The 27,445-nt window shown below is 44.7% G+C and overlaps 1 protein-coding gene across 4 annotated transcripts in view; it reads right to left on the bottom strand.

The window, feature by feature from the left end:
* Positions 1-27,445, bottom strand: part of PTPN5 (protein tyrosine phosphatase non-receptor type 5) — a 70,100-nt gene that overhangs the window by 41,047 nt on the left and 1,608 nt on the right. The window contains exons 1-2 of one of the 4 annotated variants that reach the window (XM_049781030.1): positions 14,218-14,329; positions 13,967-14,123 (exon numbers count right to left, since the gene is read on the bottom strand). The exons of the other annotated variants lie outside the window; for them this stretch is intronic. The gene's annotated coding sequence lies outside the window, so the exon portion shown is untranslated. Of the gene's footprint in view, positions 1-13,966; positions 14,124-14,217; positions 14,330-27,445 lie in introns of those variants that run through there. 4 annotated transcript variants of the gene reach the window in all.

Raw genomic sequence — 27,445 nt, forward strand, 5'->3', positions numbered from 1 at the left:
AATGAAGTGCTGGGGATAGAATTAGGGTAGGCTGTACAAGACAAGTGACCTATCCACTGGACTTACAAAAATATATTTATTTATTTATTTATTTATTTATTTATTTATTTATTTAGTGTGTGTGTGTGTGTGTGTGTGTGTGTGTGTGTGTTGGGATATGTTGGTATCAAGCTCAATTGCCACAATCAGGTCCCGAAATCCTTTTAACTATACAACTCAACATCAAAAAAAAAAAAAAAAAAAAAAAAAAAAAAAGACCTGGATAGGGGTTTCTCTAAAGAAGGCATACAGATGACCTCACAAAAAATACTACATACTACTTATTATAAAAAAAAATGCAAATCAAAACCACATTGATTTGCTTTCACAAAACAAATAAAATAAAAACTCAGAAAAATCCACAATGAAGTAAGATCTTACACCTATGGGAAAGGCTAGTGTTGGTGAATGTGTGAAGAAAAATAACCCTAAAATATTGTTGATGCAAGTAGAATTAGTGCAACATTTATAGAAAATGACATAAGGGCCTGGAGAGATAGCACAGCGGCGTTTGCCTTGCAAGCAGCCGATCCAGGACCAAAGGTGGTTGGTTCGAATCCCGGTGTCCCATATAGTCCCCCGTGCCTGCCAGGAGCTATTTCTGAGCAGACAGCCAGGAGTAACCCCTGAGCACCGCCGGGTGTGGCCCAAAAACAAAAACAAAAAAACAAAAACAAACAAACAAACAAACAAACAAAAAACAGAAAATGACATAAGAATTTCTTTAAGAATGAGAATTCCCGGCCCGGAGAGATAGCACAGCGACGTTTGCCTTGCAAGCAGCCGATCCCGGACCTAAAGTGGTTGGCTCAAGTCCCTAAAGTGGTTGGCTCAAGTCCCGGTGTCCCATATGGTCCCCCATGCCTGCCAGGAGCTATTTCTGAGCAGATAGCCAGGAGTAACCCTGAGCAACGCCGGGTGTGGCCCAAAAAAACCAAAAAAAAAAAAAAAAAAAAAAAAAAAAAAGAATGAGAATTCCATATGACCCAGAAGAAATACTTTTCTTATTCAAAAATGATGAAAATATTAATTTATAGGATATTTTAACCTTTGTGCTTAGCATTACTCAATTTTCTGTTTGTTTTTGGGTCACACCCGGCAGCGCTCAGGGGTTACTCCTGGCTCTATGCTCAGAAACTGCTCTTGGCAAGCTTGAGGGATCATATGGGATGCCGAAATTTGAACCACCAGCCTTCTGCATGCAAGGCAAATGCCCTACCTCCATGCTATCTCTCCAGCTCCATATTACTCAATTTTCAATGGAACAAAAAGTGTTTTGACTTAAAGGCTCATTAACAAATGACTGACAAGGTCAGAGAGACAGTATAAAGGTTAAGATTCTTGCCTTGCATATTGCTGCAGCTATGGTAATGGATTGAATTCCTGCCTCATATATAGATCCTGAGCACTGCTAGGTGTGCACCCTGATCATAGAACCAGGAGTGGTCCCCTCACACCACTTGGGTAGCCTCTTCTTCTCCCCCAAATGCCAAAATATAAAAAACATACAAAAGACTGGTAAAGAAACTATGGTATCAATATTCAAGTATACTACGGAGTCATAAAAAATGTCCTCTGGAACAAAATGGAGGAATCTAGAAGCAATCTAAGGAAATAAAATACAAGCATCTGATGGTTTCATTTATATGTGAAGTATGAAGAGTTCAATCAAGTGAATGGGGGCAAGAATCAATAAGACTAATTCTGAGGTGGGTGAAAACCATGGTGGCAAGGAAACTGGAGGGAAATGAGTGGAGACTTGTGAGTGATATGGACATTAAAGCTTTGCTGGTGGGTGTGGTGTGTATTACATGAATAGAAGGCTATGAAGCCAGCCTCCCCCCAAATTCCATAATACTGTCGACCAGTGATGAGGAGTTCATTTTCAAAAATGAGTAAAGAGAAAAGGTATCTTCCAGGACTAGGCTAGGTCAAGCTTTTCTTTGGGTAATGGTTGCAGGAATCAGCTAGAGTCTATGACATTTCTTTGGGGTGGCATAACCTAATAGTCATTGTGAAGCTCAAGGTGTGTGTGTGTGGGGTTCTCCTACTTTGACAATGGTCTGGAAAACAGGCTTGGGCTCCAGTGGCCTCACATGCACAGGTTTCTGAGTCCTGACAATAGCTGACAGACTGCAATGAACAAATAAGGAGGCTGGCTTGCCCAAGCTCTTTCTTCAGTTTTTTCCTTCCTCCCTCCTTCCCCCTTCTCTCTCTCTCTTTCTCTCTCTATTTCTATCTCTCTCTTGCATGCAGGCCTGGGTTTAATTCCCAGCATCTCATGAGCACCAAGCACAGAGCCAGCAGTAGTCCATGAACACTGTCAGATGTGGTCCCCAAACCAGAAAACAGTTTTTTTTTTTCAAAACTAAATTTTTCTTGTATTTCATAATCTTCTTTGAAAAATAATTCATTATTATGTTTTGGGGTCAAACCAGGTAATGCTTGGGGGTTCCTCTGTGCTCTTCGCTCATGGTTGCTTCCACAGAGTCATGAATTGAACTAGGATCATCTTGGCTTCAATGAAAGAACTTTGAACCATATATTCAATCTCTAGACCTTTAAAAAAAAACTTTACCACATTCTGCTACATTTAGAGAGACGAAACTCCTTTTACAGAATTTTCTAGATATTTTCACACCTTTTCTTGGAGGGTGGCGTTACACAACAGTGCTCAGGGGCTCAGTTCACTGGGGTGCTTTGGGCATATGACCAGGGCCTTCTGCAGGCAAAGCATGTGCTCTTTCTATCCCTCCAATCTTGAAGTTTGCTAGAACTGGCATGACCACTGTTTAACCATCCAACCCATTGTCTCTTGACTTGTGAATTCTGGCTACACTAGGCACTTTATGATGCTTTGAATTTTCTTTCTACCTTTTTCTCAGGTGTTGTTGTTCTTTTTCTTCTTCCTCCTCCTCTCTCTTCCTTTTCCTCCTCCTCTTCCTTTCTTCTTCCTCCTCCTCCTCTTTCTTCTTCTTCTTCTTCTTCTTCTTCTTCTTCTTCTTCTTCTTCTTCTTCTTCTTCTTCTTCTTCTTCTTCTTCTTCTTCTTCTTCTTCTTCTTCTTCTCCTCCTCCTCCTCCTCCTCCTCCTCCTCCTCTTCTTCTTCTTCTTCTTCTTCTTCTTCTTCTTCTTCTTCTTCTTCTTCTTCTTCTTCTTCTTCTTCTTCTTCTTCTTCTTCTTCTTCTTCATGTTTTTCGGCCACACATGGCTTGCTCAGGGGTTACTCTTGGCTCTTCACTTAGAAATCGCTCCTGGCAAGCTTGGGGGACCATATTAGATGTTGGGGATTGAACCAGGGTTGGTCTTGGATTGGCTGCATGCAAGGCAAATGCTCTACTGCTGAGCTATCACTCACCTGCCCAACTCCACTTTTATTTTTAATTTTTGGGCCACACCCAGTAGGGCTCAGGGGTTACTTCTAGCTATGTGCTCAGAAATCACTCCTGGCTTGAGCACGTGCAAGACAGCCTACTGCTGTGCCATCGCTCCAGCCCCCCAACTATACTTTGTTAAGGCTCCTTCCTTCCTTCCTTCCTTCCTTCCTTCCTTCCTTCCTTCCTTCCTTCCTTCCTTCCTTCCTTCCTTCCTTCCTTCCTTCCTTCCTGTTTTCCTTCTTTTATGGGGGGCACACTCAGCAGTGCTCAGGGGTTACTCCTGGCTCTTCACTCAGAAATTACTTCTGGCTGGCTCCAGAAACTATATGGGATGCTGGGCTGGGGATTGAACCATGTCGCATGCAAGACAAATGCCCTACTCACTTTGCTGTTGCTCCAGCCTCTTCTCAGTGCCTTTTACTCAAAGTATTTGACAGTTTGAAATATCATCTTGAGTGACACCCTTATTTCATTACCACCCTTGTTTGTTTGGGGCCATACATGGTGGTGCTTGGGGGAAAGACCCATGAGATGCTGGGATCAAAACTGGTGTTCCAGGAGTTGAGGCTCCAGGAGTCAGCAGTTTGGGCTCTTGCCTTGCTGCCAACAAAGGTTAGATCCAAGACACTTTATATGGCTCCCGGAACCCACCAGGAGCCCTGAGCACTGCTGGGTGTGACAAGCAAACTCGGGAGCTCCAAACAAGCAACTCGGGAGCTCCAGCATGTACTCCTGCTTTGATGAACACCTCTCCCAACCATATGTGGGTGGGGACCACCATTTCAGTTGTATTTGCATTTGTTACTTCAAAGCTCATTCAGTGCCATTCCTTGGCACCTTCCTTGGTTTGATTAAAAACAACAACAACAAATCAAAATCAAACATGATGAATAAGGAGATGTTCTCCCCACTGTGAAAATACTTCAGAAACCTCAACCTGGTCATTATCTGTGGTGCCTGTGGGCAGGTCTTTGTGAAACCACTCAGAACCTTCCTCCACAGCTGCTGTCCAGAGCAGAGCACTATACAACTGAAGGCAGCATTTAGAAGAGAAGGAAGGTGAGATTGAGGAAGGGAGCCTGGTTGGCCCCAGTTGTCCACTGTGGCTGTGGGATGGATCTACAGAAAACTTGGTCCTGATTTCTCAATCTTGAGCCTCTTCTTTCTTTATTCTAAAGAGTGTCCCAGTGACCCCCTGGTGGTTGCAAAGTTAATGAAGGGATACAAGACCGTGGATGAAGTGCACCCATGGGTGACTCACAGCTGCACTCACACCTTACATTTTCCAGACCTTAAATTGTGTTCAGAATAGCTCTGCTCTCCCTGTGTGAAGCGCACTCTATAAATAAGCTTCCTAGAAAATGACTAATTTCATAATCAGAAAAGCAGCAAGAGTAGCACCTCTGGTTGGAGAGGAAAATGGAACAAGAGTCCACCGCTCTCAGCTCTGCTAGTGGAGTGGAGGGCTCTGGGCAACCTCGGCTCCAGCCTGCATGTCCGGGCACTTTAGGGGAGGATTTGCATTCAGTGTGCAAAGTTACAATCTGTTTAGGTTGGGGCAAAGCTCAGTCTCTAAATAGCACCCTCCTGCCTCCCTGCCATCACAGAGGAGCTGTTTACAGTGGATTGCTGTGGGCTCATCCTCTCTCCTCTGCTTCTACCAAAGGGGCAAAAACACCTCTGAGAATAGGGAGCAGCAACTGGAGGACTAGTTCCTCTCTGTTTAGTATGGAGAACCCTGGAGAGGAAATGACTTGGAGATTGCTTAGCCTGGGAACCAAGGAGTGGGGAGAAATATTTCTAAATCCATTGATTTCAACAGGGCACCAGGAATACAATGAATGACAAAGATCTGGGTCCTTCTCCACCAGGCAGTTAGCCTTCCTGGGAGACACACATGGAAACATGAATGCATGCACACCTACTACTATCAGATCTCCATAGGACACCTTGGGGAACTTGCTCAGCGGGTGGTGAGGAGCAGGGGAGAAATGTGACCACAAGGGCAGGAAGAAGCTGGTTCTTATAGGATGTTGGAGGAGGAAAAGACTCAGAAGGGGGATAACCTGTTCCACAGTGAAACAAGTGAGAGCATGGCAAGGAGGCAAGAGGGGCAGGAATATCTGGTATCAATGGGAAGTAAGCAGGTTGGTCAGAACTGGGGATAGGGTAGCGCTGATGAGGGCCAAGGTCTCAGCAGAGGCTCACAGGTGAGTTTTAGGTACTCTGGGCTGCAGGGTTCTCCCACTCATGGCTTGGAGGTCTAGGAGAGGAAATTGAAGTTTGAGAAATGAACCCTGCCCCCTGCTTATGGGGTCTGATCTGTTTCCAAACTATTTTTTCTTTTTTTGTGAACAGTTATGTGATATGAAATTATCACTTATGATCACCATCCTTTTTTTTTTTTTGGCCACACCCAGTGACGCTCAGGGATTATTCCTGACTATGCGCTCAGAAGTTGCTCCTGGCTTGGGGGACCATATGGGACGCCGGGGGATTGAACCGCGGTTCCTCCTAGGCTAGTGCTGGCAAGGCAGACATCTTACCTCTAGCGCCACCCCCCAGCCCCTATGATCACCATCTTAACCACTTTTTGTCTTGAAGGGGGAACATCCGAAGTGCTCAGTATTTTACTCTAGGCTCTGAACCTAAGGATCACTTCTGGTGATGCTGGGGATACACTGTGGTTAAATATTTCTGGTAATGATAGTGGGTGCTGGGGATCAAATCCATAGTGTCTGCAAGTAGGGCAAAAATCTACTCACTGTGCTCTCTTGTCTCTGTTTGTTTGTTTTGTTTTTGGGTCACACCCGGCAGGGCAGTGCTCAGGGGTTCCTCCCGGCTCTAAGCTCAGAAATCGCTCCTGGAAGGTCCAAGGGACCATATGGGATGTCGGGATTCGAACCACTGTCTTTCTGCATGCAAGGCAAATGCCCTACTTCCATGCTATCTCTTTGGCCCGCCTCTTAACTACTTTAAAGGGTACAATTCAGTAGCACTGAATTAATTCACAATGTCATGCATGCCCTTTCCCTTTACTTCTTATCATTTTCATTACCTCTAGAGAAGAAGTTATGCCCAATAAGGAGTTACCACCCCTGGTCTTCCAGCCTCTGGCAACCTCCAATCTGCTTCCTAGACTTCTTTTGGGAGGAAGTCTCCAGTGTTCAGGAGGTTTGGGACACCCATGAGTGATTCTTAGCCAAAAGGTGCCGGTTCAATGCAAAGGGTCTAGGGATAAGATACTGATGAGGCCCAGCTGTGCTGGCAATTCTGGAGGTGATGTGGGAGGTGGGAATTTTTTTTTTTGTTTTAGCTTCTTGGTTTTTTGGGGGGCTCAACTGGAAGTGTTCAGGAGTTATTTCTGGCTTTGACACAGGAATCATTCCAGGTAGGTTGAGGGAACCATAAGAAATGTGGTGAATTGGGGGCCGGAGAGATAGCACAGCAGTGTTTGCCTTGCAAGCAGCCGATCCAGGACCAAAGGTGGTTGGTTCGAATCCCGGTGTCCCATATGGTCCCCCGTGCCTGCCAGGAGCTATTTCTGAGCAGACAGCCAGGAGTAACCCCTGAGCACTGCTGGGTGTGGCCCAAAAACCAAAAAAAAAAAAAAAAAAAAAAAAGAAATGTTGTGAATTGAACCGAGTTTGGCCTCATGCAAGGCTAACGTCATACCTGCTGTATTATGTCTCTGGCTCCATATTTTAGGGGCATAGGACCACATCCAGCAATACTTGGGAGTTGTTCCCAGGAATGCTTGGGTGATAATTCAGTCTTGTGGAGCTAACCTGAGTCTCAGGAAACATGGAACATGGTATATGGAAACATCTTTTCATGCACTAGTCCATTAAACTATCTCTCCACCCCAGCTTATTATTAGTCTTAGAGATTCATGTGTCCTGGAAATTTCATATAAATAAAATCATATAGCATGTGGCCTTTTTTGTATCTGTCTTCATTCACTTTTTTTTTTTTTTTTTTGGTTTTTGGGTCACACCCGGCAGTGCTCAGAGGTTACTCCTGGCTGTCTGCTCAGAAATAGCTCCTGGCAGGCATGAGGGACCATATGGGACACCGGGATTTGAACCAACCACCTTTGGTCCTGGATTGGCTGCTTGCAAAGCAAACGCCGCTGTGCTATCTCTCCGGGCCCTGTCTTCATTCACTTAACCTAATATATTTAAAGTTCACTGTAGTGGCTGCATATAATCAGTATTCTTTTCTTTTGGGGGAGCTCTTTAGGGGTTCTGGGAACAATATTTGGCAGTGCTCAGAAGGCCATGCATTGCTGGGGATGGAGCCCAAGACCCCATGCATACCAAGCATGCATCCAAGCCCCATGTGCTATCTCCTTGGCTTTCATTCCTCTTTATGACTAATTTTTTATTCATCAGGGGATCTAAGTTGTTTTATCTTTTGGTTACTGAGAATGGTGGCTGCTATAAATCTAACCTTTCATCTTTGTTCCCAAACATGACTCTAAATATGACTTCCTCATCCCAGACCCCAGAAAACTCTTTGAGAGAAGGCAGCCAGTCTCCAGGTTTCTTGCAGCTTGAATGTCATCACCTTCATGCATTCATCTCTGTCCGTGTAAATAATGAGCACTCATGGCTACTCTGCATGCATGGATGTGGTAGGCCAGCCTGGATTAGCCCAGTTAATTTCTTTGGAATGCATGGTCAGTGTGAGATACATCAGCATGGACCTGTTCTAATATGCCTGTCTACATGGACTGGCACTGCCTCATGTTTGCCTGGGGGTAGCTGGGGGAAAGGTGAGTGAATGCCAGTTTTGCCTAGGACTTAGAGAAAGAATTGACAGGCTTGGGGTGGGATGCAGAGGAAGAAGACTGTGCTTGTATTTTAGGTGCAAAAGTCAAGAAAACAAACCAAAAATGGGATTCTTGAGAATCATGAGAATGGTATGAGGCTGAGCTACCACAGAACCTCCTCACTGAAACCCAGGCAGAGAGGCCTTTTATCTACAGCCCTGCTCTTCTGAGTTCTCAAGACATGCCTCACTGTCAACACGGGACACCAATCCCACTAGTCTTCTTTCTGCCTCGAATCAAACCCGACTCCTCCCAGGACCAGGCCTGTGTCTACACTGTTCCTTAGACCTGTTTTTTCATTACTTTTGCTTGCCCAATCAATGCTTTATTCTTAGTACCCCTTCTTGTGAGGAGCACTTTCTATTTTGCTGAGAAAAATTGAGCTTTCCCCTCTCCGGAGTTCCCCCCCTCCTGCTCACATGATACCCCTGTCTTACTTTGTTCTGCATCTATAGTTAGCTGTTTGTGCACCTGCCTCCCCCACCAGGCTTCCGCAGCCACCCCTGCACCCCAGGTGTTCAGGGCCTCTGCCTGTCAATGTACATAGTGAAGGTCGAATAAAGGACAGAGCAAGCAGGGGCTCAGTGATGCTGGCTTTGGGGGCTCTGCAAGGACAAGGGTCAAAACAACAGATTCCCAATGTGGTGGAAAGGGCCAGGACCCAGAGAAGAAGAGGTCTGTAGGGTTCCCAGACTTTTCTCTGTAGAGTCTGTATTTAGGGGCAGAGAATACGCTGGCTCCACAGAAATCAAGAGCAGGTAGTTGAGCTTGTGCTTACCAGACACATGTCCAGAGCAGGCATGTCAAAAAGACTGGCCCTCTTCACTGGAGGTGAATGCTCCGCTCACTCACTCAGTCCCTCACCACTGACACCATCAGAAGCCTTTTATCAGCAGAAAGTATCCTGGAGGTTTGCAGAAGAGAGAGGCCAACTTTAGAACCTGGATGTGGAATCCAAGGCACCACATTGTGAAGTGACTGACCTCAGATCACAAGGTGTTTTTAGGCAGTTCTTCCATCCATACCTATTTTTTGGGAGGAAGTTAATTTCTCTTTCCCCTGGTGCTCGATCTGACACATCCACCAGAGGAGAAGTGGATGATCTACCGTTTGTGTCATACCCAAAAGCATTCTAACAAGGAACTTTCATCCTAAGTTCCTGTGTCATTTGCTGTTTCTGGCAACCATAGTACCCAGACTGATGCATGCAGGAAACTGAGGAACAGACAGGCTCCAAACCCAGGACTTCCAATGCTTAGTTCATTGCTATTTCCATCCTGCCCAGCTGTCCACTGTCCAGCCATCTGTGCCCATGTCTGAGCCAACTGCAAACTTGGAGTGTTCTAGATCACAAACATAGGCTCTGAGTGTTCTCTTCTTGGGATGTGTGGATACTAATGATGCCACCCTCCTGCATTGCTGGCAGGAGCTGGGGGCGTGGGCATGATACAGCTGCAAGGGCAGGGATGATGAATGGATGCTGGAGAGACCCAGCTAGGTCATGTACTTTTAAATCTTCCCTTGTGATTCAGGGACTGTGGTTTTATTTGTTCAGAACCATCTACATATACAACAAGGCCCTAGCGAGACTCTGAGCACACAATGAAGTCAGAACTCTCACAGGATATTTGGGAATATAGTTAGTCAAAAACCAAAGGTAGGGGCTAGAGAGAGAGTACAGAGGGTAAAGCACTTGCCTTGCACACGGCCAACCTGAGTTCAATCCTCAGCACCTCATACAGTTCCTCGAGTCCTCTAGGAGTTATCTCTGAGTACAAAACCAGAAATAAGTCCTGAGTACTTCCAGGGGTGGCCCCTCCGCATAAACAAAACAAAACAAAACAAAAACCAAACAAACAAAAGAAGAAAAGGCAAAAGGACATGAGATGGCTCATGGGCTGGAGCGCATACTCTGATGTTCTGCACTGAGGAGGCCTAAGCTTGATCCCTGATTCCACAGGATTCCTGGAGTGACTCCAACATACAATAAGCTGGGTGAAATCCATAAACACCACTGAGTGTGGTTCCCAAACCAAACAACAACCAAAGTAATGGCAACACAGGTGGCATGTTTGGTGGCAGGACAGGTAGGAGTGTTGATTAGGTACCCTAAAGGTCAGACAAGGCTCCCAGAAAAAGTCTCTGAAAAGAAATGAAAGCAATGAAGTTAGCGGCTGTAGAATAAAAGAGGTGTGTGGGGTATTCAAGTTAGGAGGATGGCATATAAAGGGGTTGCCTGGAGTTGAAAGCATTCAAGAAACAGAGAAATATCCATTGTGATGAGAAATGTGGAAGGTTGTTGGACACACCAGTGGGTGCTTGAAGGATTATATAGGTTGCTGGGATTGAACCTGGAATGGTTGCATGTGCAGGGGTCTCAAACTCGTGGCCCACAGGCCATTTGCGGCTCTCCGTACAACATTTTGTGGCCCTGCCCTAGAGGAATCTTTTTTCGTTTTGTTTTGTTTTGTTTTAGTTGTTTGGGTCACAACCCCCAATGTTCAAGGCTTACTACTGACTTTGCATTCAAGGATCACCCCAACTTTGCCTACTGCGGCCCCAGGTAAATTGAGTTTGAGACCCCTGTAAGGCAAGCATCCTACCCATTATGGTATGGCTTTGGCACCAAGGCCTTTATATATATATATATATATATATATATATATATATAATGTCAAGCTTCACTTCTGGCATTGTTAGGGTTTAATGAAGAGGATGGTGGTGCAGTGGTAAGAGCAAGCAGAGGGTGCTCCTAGTGACCGGGAATCAAATTGCCTGACCGACCTTCAGAGGTGGAGGGTGGGTCCTGCCCCAACTGGTTCCCAAAAGAGACTGTGGGACTGTCTTTGGGAGTGATGAGTAGTGTCTGCTATGGTCAGTCCTACCTAAGTGCAGGATAAAAACCCCATAGAATCATTGGAAAGGCAAGATTTCAGAGATCAAAGGTCATCTTGTTTAACTTTCTTTAAGATCAAAAGCATTCCTTAAGAAAAAAAAAGTATTCGCTATGTTCTCTCAGCTTTCTATAGACACACACACACACACACACACACACACACACACACACTCAAACACTCTTTCACACACACATGTCCACAGTTTAATTTACAGCGAGAGAAGAGACAATCAGAAACATGGAAGGTGTGATCGCACCTCTTGCGGGGTGCTCAGGTATTTCCACTTACTTAGACATTTAGAAACACTTTTTTACCTCGAATGCAGAGGTTCCCAAACTTGACAATGAATCTCTTTTTATAAATAAACAAATAAATCCTTCAGCACTCCCCTTTTAAGGGGAATAAACAGAAAATACCTTACCCGGCAACTGCACCCATGGCTAATACTGTCCCTAGGGCCGCTGTCACCTACTTTGGAAAACAGTTCTAGCAGTTTCCCATCTACTAGAAAAAAAATCCCAATTCATTTCTCTACTGGAAAACTTTTGCTTACTCTCCAAGACTCTGTTCGAATGCCACCTCTTCAGCAGAAACCTTCCTGGATCCCTCAGTAAGAACAGAGAGCTCCCCTTTCCTTCTTACTGCTCTGTTAGATAATGGTAAACCATTACAATATTTGTTAGACATTGCTTCCTTGCCTCATGCTGAGCTCCTACACAATACCCTGTGGCTTATAATCTTTGCTCCTTCTCCTTCTGAGTGCTTCCTGTGTGCTGTGCCAAGAGCATGTGTCTGCAGCATGTATCTCTCATGCTCACTCTGGGAGCCATGCAGCCGTCCTGTCTGCCCACTGTGTGGAGATAGAACTGGGAGAGATGGAGTTCACAGCCCACACAGATGGTTAAGTGGCAGGACCAGGCTCAAACTCAATTTGCTGTAACACCAGCTCCAGATGACTTAAATCAGAGGTGTTTATCAATACCGCTGTGGTCTTAACTTGTTTCCAGCCTTCCTCCTCTTTCTGGCTCTGGGCAGGTAGATATTCAAGACAAAGAAATGGGCTAGAGTTGAAGCATGAATATGTGGCTTGTTAAAATAACACAGAAGGTGGTTTTACCAAAACAATAATGAGATATCATCTCAGGTCTGTGGGAATGGCACACATCCAAAAGCTTGGAAAGAGCTAGTGTTGGCAGTGCTTTAGTAAGAAAGGAATCCTCAGCCACTGTTTCTGGTTGCCATGTCATTTAGTTCAATCTTCAAGGAAAGCAATGTGGAGACCTACCCTCCAGAATAGGAATAGAACTATACATTATGATCCAAAGATAAAACTTCATGGCCTTAATTCCCCAAACCCAAACAATTCAAAAGGATACATGCACACCTATGTTCATAACCACACTTGGTATAGAAGCCAACATATGACAATAACCCAAACATCCAACTACAAATGAGTGGATCAAGAAATTGTTGTATAACAGTGCCAAAAAGGAAAAGAGAAAGGGAAGAGAGAGAGAAGAAAAATGTCTTCCATAGAGGCACAAGGGAAGGGAAATTAGAGATATTGGTGGTGAGAAATGTGCACTGGTAAAGGGATAAGTGTTGGAACATTATGTGACTAAAACTCATTCGTGCACAACTTTATAACTGTGTATCACAAGGTGATTCAATTAAAATTATTAATTAAAAAAGAAAAATCATAATGAAATACTGTGCAGCTTTAAGGAAGAACAAAACCACGCGATTTGCAGCAACATAAATGGAACTAGAAAATATCATGCTGAGTGAAATCAGTCAGAAGAAAAGAAATGATATGTCTCTTATAAAGGGCATAAAGACACACAGCAAGGTAGTACAAATGTTCAAAGAAAATATAATGGGAGAATTGAACCACACAACTGAGTTGGAGGGAGGGGTATTGGGGTTCTTGGGAGAGAGGGGTACATTGGTGATGGGTGTGACATTTCAATTATGTGCAAAACAAACGAACAAACAAAACCCTACCAAGAAGGGGCTAGGGATGTGGCTCAGTAGTAGAGTACTTATATAAGTTAATAAGGGGGCTGAAGAGATGGCACAGTGGTAGAGCATTTGACTTGCATGTGGTCAACTCAGGATAGGTGGTGGTTTGAATCCCGGCATCCCAAATAGTCCCCCATGCCTGCCAGGAGTGATTTCTGAGCAGAGAGCCAAGAGTAACCCCTGAGAGCCACCGGGTGTGGCCCCAAAATAAAAAAAAATAAATTAATAAAGCTAGAGAGATAGTATGGCACTCTGCGTGGGGCCAAATTAAGTTTTGACCCCCAGCAGCACAGATGGTCTCTTGAACACTATTAAAGGTGACCCCTGACACAGAGCCAGAAGTGAACCCTAAGCACCACTGGGTCTGTGGCCTAAATACCAAAATAAATAAACAAAAATAAACATAAATTAGAAATTTTAAACTGGGTTGCTCAGGTAGTCTATCAATGCCCCCCCAATTCAAGTGGAATCAACACTAACTACTTACCCAACATGCCAAATACTTTCTAATATCTAATGTACGAGACTCTGTGACAACCGAGAGGGAAGACCAAGTGACCACGTGTGATAGGGTCCTGCAGGCACCAGAGTGGGGCAGGAGAGGAGCAGGCATGAGAGTAGGAACATGGCTAACTGTGGCTTTACCAACAGAGAAGACAGGCTAGAGGCTGGACCGGGGTCATGGATGGCCAATAATCTTATAGCGGCTATAGCCCAGCTCTCATGGCTGTTAACACAGGGCCCTGGCCTGGGGAGAATCCTCCCACAAGACAAGCAAGACTATTATCACTTCACACACCTTGTGCAATTGTGGTCCCTTGAAGAAAGGCTGGAGCAGGAAGTAGGTGACCCAGGGGTACTGTTCTACTCTGCCACTTCTCCCTTTGGGCTCTGGGCCAAACTGCTCTGAGCTTCAATTTCTCCCTCTGTGAGCCCAGCAATGAGAGCTGCAGCCTCTCGATTGGGATAGGAGCATTGGGAGAGGTTAGATATAGGGACAACTGTATTTACTAAGGCACAACCCCTACTGGCCATTGTCCCCCAGCTCACCTTGAGGCTATTTTGCCAGCTTCTTCTGAGCCAGCCTGGCACAGGAGCTGCACATGCTCTCTGCACTGCACTGAGCCACCAACTATGAGGCTGACTACATTTTTCTTGGACTCCACTAGGGGATCCTGGTGCTAATGAGAACAAGGCAGGAAAGAGCAGTTTAAGGATGAGAGGGGCCTTCACAGTGCAGAATCCCTCAGATTCTTGTGACTTTAAACCTAGTACCCCAACCTGGGCTGCTCCTGACTCTCCTGGGCAGTCTTGGCTTCTGTAAGCCACTGAGACTGAGAAGGATTTAGGACAGGCTTCTTCTGTATCCCTCTGAAAGACAAGGCACGTTGGAAGGCATGACGTTGTACTTTACTGCACTCTAGTTTGGAAGGTAGACAGGAAGGACTGGCTCAATGAGAGGGAAAAGGAATGTGAACAAAACGAGACTCAGAAACAGGATCACAAGAGGACAGAAGGGGTCCATGATCCAAGAGAGTTTTGTTCATGACTTTAGGTTCTCTGTGCATTGTCCTTGGATTATGTAACTTCCTGATAGTGACTCCTGTGGAAAATTCTTAGAATTCACCTCCTCCAGGTAGCCCTCTCTGATCAATGTCTTCCCTGTTCCCTTGACTCCCTGACCTGGACTATTTTGCACTCATCAATACTATTTTCCATGATGTCAGGTGATCTTGGGGAAAGGGCTGGGTATCTCTGCTTCATTCCACATTTATTACCTCTGTTGGAGATAACACTGACTTTTGAGACAATTCTTCTAAGATCAACTTCAAAGAGTGGTTTGGGCTACATTCTTTAGAATTATTTAATTATATTTTTGGCTTTGGACCACACCTGGTGATGCTCAAGGATTACTTCTGGCTCTGCATCCAAGAATCTTTCCTGGTGGTGCTCAGGGATCATATGGGGTGCTGGGAATTGAACCTGTCTTAGCCACATGCAAGGCAAGTGTACTACACATGCACTTTTCTATTGCTCCACCCCTATAGACCTATTTCAAACTCAGTTTTTATGTAAAACAAATCCAAGGCAAGGCCTAAAAATTCTTGTTCATTTCTTCATTCTTAGACTCTGTGCTGAGCCTGTGGAGGTACATAGATAAGTAAGACTCAGAGCCTGGGGCCAGAGAGATAACATGGAAGTAAGGCGTTTGCCTTGCATGCAGAAGGATGAATCCTGGCATCCCGTATGATTTCCCGAGCCTGCCAAGAGCGATTTCTGAGCATAGAGCCAGGAGTAACCCCTGAGAGCTGCCAGGTGTGATCCCAAAACCAAAACAAACAAACAAACAAACAAACAAACAAACAAAAAAACTGACTCAGAGCCTGCCCTCAACCAGCTTCCAATTTAATGAGCTGAGTCAGAAATATACTGTCAGCTGGGACTGTTTGCCTGGAGAGTTTGAACAGCTACTCTGGGGAGTGTGGGAAGTTTCAAAGAGCTCCTGAAGCTCAGTAGACAAGATGAGCAGGGCATCCAAGCAGGGAACAGAACAGGGGCAAAAGCCTGGAGCAGTGAAAGGGCAGGGATAGGGGAAGGAGGCCCCTACGTGGGGCTGGAGAGCAGGCAGTACAAGGCACTCAGCACCAGGTAGTGGTTTTCGGGGCCCGGCGCAGTGGTGCTAGAGGTAAGGTGTCTGCCTTGCCAGCGCTAGCCTAGGACAGACCGTGGTTCGATCCCCTGGCGTCCCATATGGTCCCCCAAGCCAGGAGCGACTTCTGAGCTCATAGCCAGGAGTAACCCCTGAGCCTTACCGGGTGTGGCCCAAAAACCAAAACCAAAACCAAAACAAACAAACAAACAAAAAAAAAACAGGTAGTGGTTTTCGTGCACCAGGCTTAGACATGCTGACTTAAACACATTATTTTCACCAGGCAGATCAGAAAACATAATATCCTGGCTGGTTTTAGAACTGAGTGTTTCAGGAAATCTAGAGGTATCCCACATGGATGGCTCTCTAGGCAACAGAAAAGACTCTGTCTTCTATGATTTCATTTATAGGAGGTCAGAGAGACATCTCTCTGCAAAGACAGAAAGCATAACAATGGTTACCTGAAGGCAGGTATGGCCCACAAAGAAAGAGAAAACTTTCTGGGGTGATGAAAATGTTTCACATCTCAATCCTGGATTGGGAACATGACTTTCTGCAACCATCAAGTCACTGAACTGGGGCAGGAGAGATAGTGCAGGAGTTAAAGTGATTGTTTTGCAGAAGGTCAAACTGGCTTCAATCCTGGAACCATATATAGTTTCTTGAGTCCTTCCAGAAATGAGATCTCAGCCTTGGACACCCCCATGTGTGGCTCCCAAACAAAAGAAAAAAAAATTAAAAAGGCCTCTGAACAGAAAACTCGTGGAATGTCTATTTCCCCGACACATGTCTATTTTCCACTAGACACACAACCCTGTGTGTGTCTAATGATCACAGAGACTGAGACTGTGAATGGAGGACAGATGAAGAGGTGAGGAAGAAGGGGTTGGGAGCTCTCACAACAATGAACTCTAGGGGCCGGGAAGGTGGCGCTAGAGATAAGGTGTCTGCCTTGTAAGCTCTACCAAGGAACGGACCTCGGTTCGATCCCCCAGCGTCCCATATGGTCCCCCCAAGCCAGGGGCGATTTCTGAGCACATAGCCAGGAGTAACCCCTGAGCTTCAAACGGGTGTGGCCCAAAAACCAAAAAAAAAACAACCAAAAAAAAAAACAAAAAAAAACAATGAACTCTATATAGAAGCCCAGCAGGTCCCTGATGAGAATCTGCCATAGGCCTTGGTGGGAGGCAGGGGGTTGAAAAGCCCAGAGTACTGGTCCATCAATTTTGGGAAGAGATAGGGCCTTAGTACTGATGATAGCCCATATGGATGGATGGTCCAGGCATGGAGGGTAGTGAAATGACACAGAAGGTGGACACATAACCAACTTTGTCACTATCAGGCTTTATATTTGGTGAACTCTAGTTCATTGGTTTGATGCTGCCCTGGCCCACTAGGGACCTTGAGACCCCTTTTGAAGGCCCCCAGAGGTGTGGAAGTAGGCTGGCTCAGGAAGCTGGAGGCAGCAAAGCCTGTGGGAGAAAAAACACTCAACCATGGCCAGCTGCTTCATAGCAAGCTTCAGGATGACACATGTTCATCTTCCTCTGAAGCAGACTGCCAATGAGGTGGGCCTTGGTGGTCAGTGTGAACTTGGAGCAGGACTGGGTACTACAGAAAGAATATTTTCTGGGGCCAGAGAGATAGTACAGCAGGAAGGATGCTCCCCTTACATGCTATCAACCCAGTTCTGTTCCTGACACCCCATATGGTCCCTTGAGCACCACCATGTGTGATTTCTAAGAGCCTGAAGTAACTCCTGAGCATAGTTGAGTGTGATTCAAAATAAAAAAAGCTGTCATGGTGCTTTGGTAGTGAGCAGAGCACTCTGGGAATAAGAGGAAAGAACCTGCTCCATATGGAGTCAGAAAAGGCTTCCTGGAGAAATGGAAGTACCAGAGCACAATAACTATTGTTGGTTTTATATTTTTAATTTAAGTGTATATATATATATATTTATACACACATATTTTGAATCCCACCCAGGGGTTGTTAGGGTTTACTCTTGGCTCTGTGTTTAGGGAATCACTTCTGGTGGGCTCAGAGGACCATATGGGATGCCAGGAATCAAGCCTGGGTCAACTGTGTATTGGTCACAAGCAAGGCAAGGACCATACTTACTGTACTATTACTCTAGTCCCTTAAATATTTCTTTCAATTTAATTAAAAAACTGTGATTTGGGGCTGGGCGGTGGTGCTAAAGGTAAGGTGCCTGCCTTGCCTGCGCTAGCCTTGGACGGACCAAGGTTCGATCCCCCGGTGTCCCATATGGTCTCCCAAGCCAGGAGCAACTTCTGAGTGCATAGCCAGGAGTAACCCCTGAGCGTTACCGGGTGTGGCCCAAAAACCAAAAAAAAAAAAAAAAAACCCCCAAAAAAAAAAAACCAAAAAAACCCCCTGTGATTTACAAGTCTACTGATAGTTGAGGTTTTAGGCATATAATATTTAATACCATCCTACCATCAGTGTTAACTTCCTCCACAATGTAGTAAAATGGGGGAAGAGAAGGAAAGAGAAGGAAAGAAATCAAGGCAGAAAGGAAGATGAGAAAGGGAAGTAACAAGGGAATGGATTGGGGCTTCAGTTCTACAGGTTATATGGGAGAATGGTTTAGCTAGATTCAAAGCACAGACTCAACAACACTGAAAACAGGAGATCAAAAAAAAAAAAAAAAACCACCTCATTTTTTGAGATCATGGACTGAAGGTAAACACAGCTAAGTTATACTCAAATGCTCCTTTGACCCTTTCTTCCAGGAAGCCTCCTTTGACTCCAAATGAGGCAGATTCCTTACTCATGTTCCCAGAGTGCTCTGCTCAGTACCACAGCACAATGACTGCTCAGGTCTGAATTCTGAGTCTGCCAATTACTTGCTGTATGAGCTTGGTTAAGTTACTTAAGATCTCTGAATTTGTTTCCTCATCTATCAAAGGAAGAAAACTTTTTGCATGAAATTGTTATGAAGACGGGGGTGAAAGAATGTAGTAAGCTATCAAAAAAGGTTCTGCTTATTATTGTGGCAGCAGCAGCACTGACTCTGTTACTAGGTTACTCCTTAGGCATCCCCACAGATGTAAGCCCCTTGTGGGCAGGGCCCTTGGGGCAGCACTGATTTCCTGGCTTGGTAAAGACTAACATGAATGAATTCCATCCACTAAGGTCTCTCCAGAGAATTTTCTTTTTCCACCCGCAGTGCCTCTCAGACAGCAATCCTTCCTTCCAAACCAAAGGCTGCATTCATTCATAGTCATTTTCTACTCCTCCGCATTACCTCAAGGCCATGCACAAAATTTGGCTTTACGAAATTGGTTTTATAGGACTTACACAAAATTTGCTTTAAAAACAAATAGTTCTTAAAAATAAAACAACAAACTTTTAATCCTAATATGTTATCCAGACTATTCAGGGTTTCCACTATGCAAACTGGATACATAAAATTTCTCCTAAAAAAATCCTGGATCTGGGGCCTGAGAGATAGCATGGAGATAGGGCGCTTATCTTGCATGCAGAAGGATGGTCGTTGAAATCCTGGCATCCCATATGGTTCCCCGAGCCTGCCAGGAGTGATTTCTGAGCGTAGAGCCAGAGCAATGCCGGATGTGACACCAAAACAAATATAAACAAACAAACAACAAACAAACAAAAAATCTTTATCCAGGGGCCAGAGTGATAGTACAGAAGTAGGACATTTGCCTTGCACGTGGCTCACCTGGGACAGACCTGGGTTTGATTCCTGGCATTCCATATGGTCCCATGAGCCTGCCAGGAGTGATTTCTGAGTGCAGACCCGGAGTAACCCTGAGCACCGCGGGTATGACCCAAACAAACAAGCAAACAAACAAACAAAAATAATCCTGGATTCAGAGAGATGGTGCAGCAATTAGGGTGCTTGCCTTGCACCTGGCTAACCTAGTTTCATCCAGAGCACTCCATATTGTTACCAGAGCCAACCAGGAGTGATTCCTGAGCACAGAGCCAGGAGTAAACCATGAGAACTTCTGGTTGTGCCCCCTCCCCCCAAAAAAGTTAAATTAGCACATTGGATGAACTTCATCATCCTTTAAAAAAAAAGCATTCCAAAACCAAACCAATAAAATATTGGAGGGACTCCATCTGAATTCTGACATATCTTTGTCATGTCTAGTGTTCTACTGGACTGTGGCCTCCTGGACCCTGATGTCCTTCTCCAGCTTCTCCTTGGCTCAGCTCTAGTATTCCCTTTATTCTTTCCATCAGGGTCTATAGCTGTGTCATTTGCATCCATGAAAACAATCTGTATCTGTCCACAATTGACACTTGCTGTCTTTAAAAACTTATTTTTATTTGTTTTGGGTCCATACATGACAGTGTGTGTGGATTATCCCAGGCCCTGTGCTTGAGGTTTACGGCCAGAGATGCTCTGGGGAGCATGTGGTGCCAGGGACAGAACCCAGGCCTCCTGTCTCATAAGCATGTACTCAGTACATGGAGCTCTTTTTCTTTCTTTTTGTGCACACAGCTGACACTTTCTTCCCTTTGTTCTCATCCTAATCCCATTTTGGCTCTCCCTTAGGCTGAGGATGCTTGTACCTTGGAAATTGGAGATAGTAAAATAAAGACATGAAGAAGTCTACTACTAAACTAAACACAGAAGAAATGGTCACATGAATTATGGACAAGTCATGGAGAATATGGAGATGCATGAACATGGAAGTCATGATAAAATATTCAGTAAAAAGTACAGGGTACAAAATTACATCAGTAAAAAGTACAGGATACAAAAAACTACATGGGATCCAATTTCAACTCTTTTTTTTTTTTTTTTTTTTGGTTTTTGGGTCACACCTGGCAGTGCTCAGGGTTACTCTTGGCTCTACGCTCAGAAATCACTCCTGGCAGGCTCGCAGGACTATATAGGATGTCAGGATTCGAACCACCGATCCTCTGCTTGCAAGGCAAAAACGCCTTACCTTCATGCTGTCTCTCTGGCCCCCAATTTCAACTCTTAAAGAATACTGACCTATGGCTGGAACAGAAAAGGGCCTATAACAACCTGGTTGATCTTCTCTTTGTTCTACAGTAAACATTCTTTTTTTTTGGGGGGTGGGGGGACACACCCAGTGATGTTCAGGGGTTGCTCCTGGTTATGTGCTCAGAAATTGCTCCTGGCTTGGGGAACCATATGGGATGCTGGGGAATCGAATTGCAGTCCACCATCCTGGGTCAGCCGCATGCAAGGCAAATGCCCTACCACTGCTCCATTGCTCCAGCTCCAACATTATTTTCTTTTATTGTTTGTTTTTGGGACACACTCAATGATACTCAGGGGTTACTTTTGGTTCTGTGCTCAGAAACACTCCTGGCAGGCTCAGGGGACCATATGGATGCTGGGGATTGAACCCAGGTTGACTGTGTGCAAGGCAAACATCCTACCCACTGTGTTATCGCTCAGGCCACCCAGGCTGCATTCTTTTTAACAGGGTACTTTATTTTTGAAAAGCTGTCCATCATTGTAAGCAGATGATAAAACATATAATCTTTAGAAATGACTCCAAATACCCATGTGTTACCCACTACTGAGATCCACAAATCCATCCTGTGTGGTTCTGACTTCTGGAGAGGTAGGGAGCATGCTGAAAGCTGGATGTACCTTGCCAATGGTGTCAACCTGTCACTTCACTAGGAAAAGGAAGGGCAATGTATCTTACCATCACAGCACTCAGGAAATTGGACGAAGAGAAGTTTATTACTAAGTTAAGAATTCTCACCAGCATGCTTGCTCCCTTAAAAATCTGCAGTTCAGGGGCCCGGAGAGATAGCACAGCAGCGTTTGCCTTGCAAGCAGCCAATCTAGGACCAAAGGTGGTTGGTTCGAATCCTGGTGTCCCATATGGTCCCCCGTGCCTGCCAGGAGCTATTTCTGAGCAGACAGCCAGGAGTAACCCCTAAGCACAGCCGGGTGTGGGCCCCCCAAAAAACAAACAAACAAACAAACAAACAAAAAAACAAAAATCTGCAGTTCATGGATTTAGGTGCTTGCTTTGCACATGGTATTTCTGACTTGATTTTGGCACCATATATGATCCCCTGAGCCCTGCCAAAGTGACTTCTGAGTACTGGTTTAAGACCTGAACACTATTGGATATAGGAGCACCTCCCTGCACCAAACCAACCAACCAAAAAATGCCAGGTGCTAAATTCCAGAGTCTCCCTTCCCACCCCAATATGCTGCATTGCACCTATGGGAACCCAAATCAAGGTTGCAGCAAAGGGATATGGAGAGGGATGACTTTGGGCTTCCTATTGCAACTTTCTTCCTCCTTACAGTCTGAGCTTTGTAAGGCATGCTGACCAAGATAAACATTCCATATCTCATCAGATGTGGACAAGATGGAGTTGATGAGGTTGAGTAGACAAACTATTTTCCATAACACTACCTGAAGAGCTGGAAGGAAATGATATTTTTGAGGATGGTGCTGTTTTAAAAACTGTAAGGGTTTCTGGTTTTCTTCATCCTAGGATTGATCAGAGGTGAGATGACATGCTGAATTAAGGGAAATTTGATCAAGTCTATGATTTGAAGATGACCATATGTCAACTTGCCCCTCCATCCTCAGATCTAGCCTAACATCTAGCTGTCTGTGGATGACAACCTCCTGGTTTCCTCTTTGACCACTACTCACCAAGTCTGCTAGGGAACCACATGTGTTTTTTGGTTTTTGGGTTTTGGGCCACACCCATTTTACGCTCAGGGGTTACTCCTGGCTATGCACTCAGAAATCGCCCCTGGCTTGGGGGGACCATATGGGATGCCAGGGAATCGAACCACGGTCCATCCTACGCTAGCGCTTGCAAGGCAGACACCTTAACTCTAGCGCCACCTTCCCGGCCCCGGGAACCACATGTGTGACAACATTCACTGTCCTCCAGGAAGATAGTATCTGTGGACCTATCATAGGTTATAAAACCTGGTGCTTCAATGTTCCTAGAAATCCAAGTCATACCTCCCAGAGCTGCAGAAACTGAATTAATGACAGATATACTAACCCACACTGATCAGAAGACAGTTTGTACATATTTCCTGGTAAGTTGAAGTTCTTTTTTGGTTTTTGGGCCACATCCACCAGTGCTCAGGGGGTTTCTTCTGACTCAGCTTTCAAAAATTATTTCCTGGAAAACATGGGGATGATATGGGGTGCTGGGATCAAACCTGGGTTGGCCACATGCAAGGCAAATGTCCTACCAGCTGTGCTATTGCTCTGTCCCCATAAGTTTGAAGATTTTTGATGAAGAGTGCCACGTAATTTGGAAAGCTCACATACTTTGTGTTCAATTTACTGCAGACTAAAACTTTCAGTGATGAAGCCACCTTCTGGAGATTTTCATTCACTCTAGTAGATTCCATTTAAACAAGTGCCTAAAGAATTTATATTTCTATAAGTAATTTCTCCCTCCCTCTGCCTTCACTTCTCTTCTGCCATGTATTTTGGGAAATCCATTAATATATGGAGAAGATTATCATTCCTTTGTCCTGCAAAAAGGTTTCTTGTACTAGAGATGAGCTTTTCTGAAATATTTTTGGGACTCTGACTAAGAGGTAAACGATTGTATATGGGAAATTTGAAATGAAGCCAGAAGGCTGTGCATTTAGACTGAAAAAGAGGAAGAGAAGACTGTAAATATTATCATTTTAATGTTTTGCCATAATTTCAGGTATGCCTTACTGTTTAGCTTTAGTCAATAGCAGTGTTTATAATATCAAGCCATGATGAATAAAATATGCAAATTTGACTCAAATATTCATATTATAATGACAACACAGACATTCCAATCATCTGAGCTTTATCATTCTGATCACATCACAGTTTACTATAACACAATATCTTTAGTTGTGGGTTCTTATTAATCCAAGGTTTGCAGTTTTGTACATAACTGGTTGCTTTCAACATGTATTTAATTCTGTAGTGAGCTACAGCTGAATGTCAGTCAGTTGGGTTTGTTAGGCAAAGAGAATGCAAGAGTAAAACTCAAGTTCTCTTCAACTCAACACAGTGAGTCAATCTTTGTCCTTACATTCTGTGCATACTCATGATCTGGCTTTGCTCCTCTCTCCTTCCTACTTCTTCCTTACTAACTTTATCTCTAAAAGCAACACTTGCTATTCCATGATGTTGGACCCCTTGTGATGCTGTTCTCAAACCACCTAGAAGATGAAACTCCATAGAGCAAGTGTTATGGAGCAACTGCTCTGGGTTTCACCTTGAGTTGAAAGTTTCAGAGACATCACTCCAGAGATGGGGAAAGATAGCACAAAGAGGGGCACCATCTCCCCATGATTAGTGGTTACTCTAGTCTTCATTCTGGGCCACCTTCCTTTATAGAGAGTTCCGGTTACAAGTTTCAGCATGCCGTATACCAGCATATAAAATGACTCCCGACTTTTAGGAAGTTTTTCATGGGTTGAAGGGTCATCTTATACTCCGGCAAATACGGTAAGCATTGTTGGAATGAAATGAAATGTCTTTGGTCATCAGCTTGGCACCTGCTCTTTCCTGATCATCAGCTTGGGAAAATGTCCCAAATGCATGTTGGGGACAGAAGTTGACTATCATTGGCCAACTGGGTCAACACACATACAAATATCAAGCTTAGCTGAGGATCTTTGCATCTGTGGGAAGAATTCTGAAAAAAATATGCTGTTCCCAGGTCTCCTCCTCCTTTTACTTAGTCCTTGTTCAAATATCACCTCCTCAAAGACAATTTTATTTAAAGGCGTATTTTTCTCCCTCTTGATTTACTCCTCACCCTGCTTAATTTTCTCTAGAGTACTATTCACTGTGCCGGGGGGGGGGGGGGCGGGAAGGTGGCGCTAGAGGTAAGGTGTCTGCCTTACAAGCGCTAGCCAAGGAACGGACCACGGTTCTATCCCGTTCCATATGGTCCCCCCAAGCCAGGGGCAATTTCTGAGCACATAGCCAGGAGTAACCCCTGAGCGTCAAACGGGTGTGGCCCAAAAACCAAAAAAAAAAAAAAAGAAATACTGTGCCTTTTTTGCCTTCCCTGTTAAAGCGTGGGCAAGGAACTAATTTTTTTCCCCCAACAATTTCCCCCACAGCTTAGAAGAACCTGGCATTGGGCAAACATTGCTTAATGCTTTTGGAGAGTGAATGAATGAATGCAAGCTTTTTAGGAAGAGTCATTGTGGTTCACTGTCAGGTCCCTGGGACCACTCTTAAACTGCCCCACTCCTTTTCCTGCTGGGTTCTTTCTGTGAATGGCATCCTTAGCCACTCAAGCACAACACTTTAGGATCACTTTTGATTCCTTTCTCCTTCTAGCACCCACAACCAATCAGTTACCAATTTTGGTGGCATGGTAACCTCCCACAGGAGCTCCCTTGCCTCTTCACTTTTTTTTTTGTTTTAGGTTTTTTTTTTTTTTTTTTTTGGGTCACACCCGGCGGTGCTCAGGGGTTACTCCTGGCTATCTGCTCAGAAATAGCTCCTGGCAGGCACGGGGGACCATATGGGACACCGGGATTTGAACCAACCACCTTTGGTCCTGGATCTGCTGCTTGCAAGGCAAACGCCGCTGTGCTATCTCTCCGGGCCCGCCTCTTCACTCTTATAACCACCCCAGTCCCAGAACAGACCTCCCTTATCTCTCATCTAGACCACTGCCACCATCTCTTACTTGGGCTCCCTGCCAGTCAGCTCCAATCTGTTCTCCTTGAGTTGCCAGGATCAGTTTTCTAATGGCCAGGTTTGATCATGTTTCTCCCCACTCTATTGGAAAACTTAGCTTCAACCTCAGTTTAGCCCTCCAATGATCTCCATCTTGTTCCTCAACCTTCCTTCCTTCACTCCTTTTCTCTTTTTATTCAGTTAGAAATAAATAGCTTTCTAGTTTCTATCCAGGCTTTATAAGTCCTGTTCTCAGTTGATTGTTTCTACTCCCTGGTTTCCACTCTCAGTTGGTTATTTTTCCTCCCTCTTTCTTCTACTGTGCAACTCATTTTAGTTCCAACACTAATTAAATCCTCCAAGAAGCCTTTTATGATCTTTCAGCAGAATAAAATGTCCCCTTCTCAATTTTTTTCTCCCAAAGAGTTTATCTGTCTCTCTGTGAGAAAAGGTCTTGGGGAAGGACAAGACAGTTTATGGCATAGAAGGAAGAATTCATCATCTGGAGTTAGATGATCCCTTTTAGAAGCAAAATGTGGTCCTGAGACTTTGACCATACACATCCTTAGATAACTTAAACTCTAAGACTTCACTATTTCAGAATGAGAATGAGAATACCTTTTGATATCACAAGTAGCTCTAGAGTCTAAGTGACGGTCTGTAAGAAATGCTTGGCTGCTATATAATTTAAGCTCCATCGTGTTTAGATGCAAAATAGCTTGGTAAAATAAAATACCATTTTCTCCAAAGAGGTTTCATGGGTCTCAAGTCCAGGAAAAGGTCAGCAAAGAATGGAGGGATTATTCTTGAAGAAGAGAGATTTTGAGGGTCTAAAACCCATGTCCAGGGGTACTTTGAATGAAGAAGCAAGTCATAAAGCTGGAGCCTCAAAGATATCAATAGCTACCAATTCCTAAGCATTTTTCCCTGCCTCAAACACTGTGCAAGTCCCCTAACAAGTGATCTCATCTTATTCCCACACATTCATAGAAGGGGAAAGCAGGCCTTTTGCAGTTACATAAATAAGTGTTCCCCTTCCCCCCACCTGTTCAGATCTGAAAAATGTCTGAATACCTCCAACCGGATGATCTTATTTTCTGGCTAGAGAAACGAAGACCCAAGTAGATGTTGAGCATTTACTGCAGCTGTAAATACAACGAGGAGAAGGGTCTTAGGTATCTCAGGGAGGAGAGCAATGCACCGCAGAGACTCAGAAGCTACCACTTATAGTGAAGTCTGTGCAAAGGGCACTATTGAAACATGTCATTTCCAGAGGCCACACTCAGATCATGCTACCTGGTCACCATCACTCTGCTCCAATTCAGGTTGCTCACTCATTTCCAGTAAAAGCCTCTTGAGATAAGAGCCTCGGACTCTTAAAGATTGACTGAACTTCTATCGATTCCAGATCCCACTCGTCTCAAAGGCAGGCTTGAGCTCACCCATTTTTCAGCTAGCTAGCACGCCTTCAACCTTACCTCTCAGGAACTCCTCTCTGGATCTGGCATTGGCTTGACTCTGGGGTCACCCAGCTGTCCTTGAGGGAGCTGTGTCCAAAGCCACTACCTGAGCTCGGTGGGACTGTAACTCAAGCTTTCCCAGCTGCTTTGTCAGCAATGCCCAGAGGCCACACTCCACAAAGGTCAAGGAGAAAGGAGGGGTTACTGGTGGGGGATGCTGGAAGCCAAGGAATGGGGGACTTCTACAACCGATGAGGAAAGAGGCTGGTTGGCAGAAAAGACTTGGGTCTTGAGGAGGGAGAGCACCTAGGAGGGCTCAAGGTTGGGTCAAAGTATGGGAAGTTGGTCCACGAGGACACCTTGAAGGCCAAATCAACTGGTTTGAGGATATAGGCAAGTAAATCTTGGGAGAACCTAGAATCTGGTTTTCTGTCCAGAGCTGTTTCCTTCTCCCAAATTAAATCTCCAACCTGAAGTGCCGGCATAAGAGAGCTCATTTTTCAAGC

This window comes from Suncus etruscus, chromosome 9 (assembly GCF_024139225.1).
Source record: "Suncus etruscus isolate mSunEtr1 chromosome 9, mSunEtr1.pri.cur, whole genome shotgun sequence".
NCBI lineage: Eukaryota > Metazoa > Chordata > Mammalia > Eulipotyphla > Soricidae > Suncus > Suncus etruscus.